General features: G+C 48.0%; 1 pseudogene; it reads right to left on the minus strand.

The window, feature by feature from the left end:
* Positions 1-1,209: 1,209 nt before the first annotated feature.
* On the minus strand, positions 1,210-4,416 carry LOC144102570 (uncharacterized; annotated as a pseudogene).
* Positions 4,417-4,781: the final 365 nt, after the last annotated feature.

Here is a 4,781-nt window from a genome sequence, read left to right on the forward strand (position 1 = left end):
CGCGTAGCGCCTCAATTCATGCCTATACTTTCGATCCGTTACATATGTGCCAGTACAGCGGCCATCGAACTGGGACGCCCAAACCATCATTTTCATAAATTTTGGGTTGACACCCGCTTCACGCAGAATGTTCGCAGTGGTGTTAAATGACTTCCATGTTCTTCAGGATAAAATTACTAATTGAGATGAAGCCCAAAATATATGTCGGACTCACCCCGATTACCTTTCCACCCCCAAACCGTGCATTCCGAGGACGGTGGGAAGGCCATTACGGCGGAACCGTTTGTCGCAGGGGTTCCGGGTTGTGTCAACTGATTCATCGCGTTATGATGCACACGTTTATAAAATTTATTAACCGATATAACGACGAAATACACCGGATATAGCGAAAGTGGCTGTAAATCGCGAAAGTAGTGCAAAATCTACGAGGTAGATGGCGCTGCTTGTGTGTTGTTAGTAGGGTGCCTGGATGCGCGCCCTCGCCCCCGCTCCGTTCAGGGTGAGGACAACCGCGTCGTCTGCTACTGCGTCCGCCATTGCATAGCCCTCTCTCAGGGAGCGCGCTGCAAGCATACGACTATGCCCCTAGTTTCTCGCCCGCGTGCACGTTTCGTGCTGATAAAATTACTTGAAGAGGGGGCAGGACAAAACAATAGACCAAGGAAGCTAACTTTTTCATGGTAAAGTTTTGCTCAACCCATGCTGCGACATGATATCGTTCACGAATGCAGCGTGTTTTGCTTCGAAACACAGTGCAGTAGTTGTTCGCTTAGAAAGTATGCGACGTGAATCGCTCTGTTCTCGCGGTATGGCAGATGCTGTAGTTCACTGATTTTTACTGGCGTGGTGTGAGCTTCTCTTTAGCCTATGCGAGCTCTAGGTGTTGCACCTTCCCAAGGCAAGGCGGGCTGACAAAATTTTATTTTTGCTAAACTGTCATTATGGGACATTAATTAAGATATGAACTTCAATTGCTGAAAGAATGAATGGAAGTAACCTAATGAACGAAAGCTCTGGCATTTATGTAAGACTTGGGGAATAAATTTAAGCAGCGAATTTCACACTAGCTTCGAATACACAGTTTAAAACAAACACATTGAACACACCGAGCAAATTTTGAAGGATTTTATTCGGATGCTGTTGTAGTATGAAGGGGAAAATGAGCTCTGCAGCGTAAAAATACAAGGTAATACACTAATGCAGGTCGAGATGGTATTGAAGAAAGGAGCAAAAAAAAATACCACTGTTACTAAGGTAATATGAAAGGGGATATGTTGCGGCGATGTACAGGGCACTGCAGGGCAATTTCAGAGTTCACGGCAGGCTTGCTCCTGCACATGTCTTACTTGCGTTTCCACTGACTGTTCTTGCTCCAACCTTACGAAGGTGTATGCGCAGCCGCAGCCGTGCGTAGCTTGAGATCAGCATCTTCTGGACGGCTTCCTTGTGCTGCTCGCAAGTTTCGAGATTGGGTTGCAACATTTTGTTCAGATATGCAGTTACGACCTGCACTGGCGATTTCATGGTGAGCGCGTTATCCGTCTAAGTGGTGATTCCCCTGAAATGCTCCTCACAAGACTGTAGAGTGCTCATGACTGCATTGCTCGTATAGTGAAGGTTGTTGCCATCGCAAACATATTCCTTGAGCGCAGTTAAATATGCATGCTCGCTGCTGCTGGAGCCCAAGACTGCGGCCTTGCACTGGCCACACGAGTTAACCGCTTTGATGATGCTTTTTACCAGAAAGCCACCAATGTGAAACAGGATGGCACAATCAGCTGATGATAGCGCCTCAATGAAAGGTATTTCCGCGTCGTCAATGTCTTCCACTTCGGCTTCGGTGTGCTCCTTCAGGCCTTTCGACAGCATGTCAACAAGGTATTGGCCATCGTCGACTTCATAGTTCGTTGTCGTTGGTGTGTGCAAAAACTGACTCACGCAAATAATCTTCAACGCACACTTCATATCATACGCATTCGGAACCGGCTTCCTTATGCGTACGACAGAAAATAGGCTTTCGAGGCAGTCCTGCAGAATCCTGCTAGTTAAAAAAAACTTATAGCCTTCGCTCTTTAGGAGAGTATCGTGAAGTCGAACAACGACTGTTGTTGATATTACGAGGCCTGCTTGAGACGGTTTCCACTGAGGCGTGCTACCTGCTTTCATACCTTGAAAGGTTTCAAGCGCCAACATAAGTGTGCCGATGGCTGAATGGTATTTCTCCATGTTTTCAAGGCTTAGAGCGGTTGATGGGTGTCGTGAAGACATAATTGTGTACCACTTAGATACCAGTTCGAGGAACCATGCGGTAGTCTCCGCTTCTGGACCCAGAATTTGATGCCTCACCAAATGTCGGATTGCGGCAGGAGCCTCTCTGAAGAACTGCACAGCTACTCCCACTTTCATTTTGGTGAAGTGACCCCCAGTAACATGCGCCTCTGAGAGCTTTGGCGCGACTTTTGGCTCTTTGTCACTGTCGTACTCTACTACAGCGCGTACATGACCCATTCTTACTTCGTTAGATGACAAGCCATGTTGACATACAGTTGCATCACTAAGAGTAAAAACAGATGAATTCAGAAGCTGGCCCCTGATATTCTTCAGCACGTGTGCTGCGTCCGCAGTAAAAAATAGCTCTTTATCTACAAGGAAAGGATGTGGTATTGAGCAAAGTGTTCGAGAATTTCTGTGACTCGTAAATCCAAGATCTCGCCACATCGCCCGGTTTGAAGCTCCCATGTCCGAAGTCACGACGCGGATTCTCAGAGAGATGTCGGCACAAAGTTCAACAATCTGCAGAACGCACTCCTTGAGGGTCGGACCATCTACGTGACTACCAGTGAAATGGTATGCAATTACTTGCTTCCATCTCTGAGTTAGGCCGCCCACCATGAATACCAGGGCATGGCGAGCAGGCTCATCTGGCTTTAGAGGCAAGGTTTTCCCCCCATACACAGCGTCTCCAGCCCGATCGAGCTCATATCCTTGAGCGATCTCCATTTCATCGAGGAATAAGGCACAGTCTTTCCCGACATCCTGCATGCCTTCTGCTTTCATCTTTAGAAACTCAACCACCTCAGTTAGGATCCCCGGCGTAAAACTCAGGCCTTGGAGGCGACGCGCCAGAGTCCTATTGGATGGAAGTGGGTATCCGAGTTTCCTGATTGCTTCGTAACCCGAGGTTCCGCATGAGAATTTTATCTGCAGTGCTTGCCGGATTGTTTTTGGTGACCATGTGTTGCCTTGGTTGCTATTTCGAGAAAGTGCTTCCACTTGATCTTTGTTCAAGAATTTCACGTGCTTTCCAAGGTTTTCTATATTACGCTCTAGCTTTTGCACCTTTTCTTTAAGGCATTGAATTGTTGCATTTGCCTTGCTGTGCGCGTCACGGAGTTGATTGTACTTCCTCTTCATATCTGCGAGTTGCTTATTTAGCTCTGCGTGCGAGATATTTGCAGATTGTAGATCATCTTCTCCAGACAGTGCAGCAGGGGACCAACCTTGCATTCGTTGCGCATTGCTTCCATCACTTGGCGAATGGCTGAGGCTGCCTGCTTCTGGGCAGCAGTCCTGTTCTAGAGGCAGATCGATGTTGCTGGCCAGTAACCCCGAGGCTGGATCCTTGCTTTTATCCCATGAGACTCCAGCTGTTACAGAAGCATCATCTTCACACGGCGGCACGCTTTCTCCTTCACATGCCCCAGATGGCACCGGAGGTCCCATCCTTTCTTTTGGTGGCTTCCTTTTCTGGGGCAAAGCTGCAATAACAAAACAAAATAAGTTGGTGGTACAAACAAGAATGGCCGTTGTCGTAATTAGATCTATGCAAGCGATTGCAAGCTCGAATGCATTAGTGCCGGTGAAGTTCTTCAAAATAATGCAGAGGCAAGTATTTGGTGCATGCAACGATGATACGAATTATTGGCGGTACTTACCGCGAAAGGGAAACACAGTTGGTACAGCATTTGGTTTCAGCTTTTTCCAGCCGTCGGCACGATTTTGCTCGAAGTTGTTCTCTTCAAAGTGGGCCTGCAGGCAATGTCAGAACCACAAAAAAAGCGTGAAGCTTGTAATACCTTTATAAAGGAGCGAAACCGGGAGCATCAACGCATAATTCTTTCAGCGCTGGGCTCACGTCTGATGTGTTTTAGAACCATATAAAAATGCTGGCATCGTACAGTTTGATGATGTAGGCACGGAACACTCGCTCGTGTCACATGGCAGTATTTCTACTGCTTCTGAGCACACTTTTGTACACTACAAAATTATGGACTCCGAGCACGGTTATTACGTGCACGGCAGTAAGTTTTAAATACAAAAGCGAAGCTCATAATACTCACATTGCACACGCATGATCCCTTCGTCGGCTGCCACTTATCACGCTTGACTTTTGCGATCCTTAGAAGTCTTCTCTTCGGCTCTGTCGGAAAGTGATACATCTTCCAGCCATTTCTAGAATGGTTGGTGCACAACGGCACACAGCAGCCAGGCATTCCGCACCGAAAACCACGGCCAGGCGGACGCGCGAAGTTCACACGTGCTGGCTCCGCGGAGAGTGGGCTAGGCAATGGCGGACAGCGGCTACGAAAACCGGTCGAGGCGGCAACAGGTCCTTCAAAGAATGTCCCCACCCTGAACGGAGCGGGGGCGAGGCGCGCATCCAGGCACCCTAGTTGTTAGAAGTAGGGTGTCTCGATGGGCCAGCGGGCATCCAGGCACCCTACTTAGAAGGAACGTCTCCGAAAAGGTAACATCCGCGGATGTTTGGATTTTGTCTTCAC

The sequence above is a fragment of the Amblyomma americanum genome, chromosome 1 (genome assembly GCF_052857255.1).
Source record: "Amblyomma americanum isolate KBUSLIRL-KWMA chromosome 1, ASM5285725v1, whole genome shotgun sequence".
Classification (NCBI taxonomy): domain Eukaryota; kingdom Metazoa; phylum Arthropoda; class Arachnida; order Ixodida; family Ixodidae; genus Amblyomma; species Amblyomma americanum.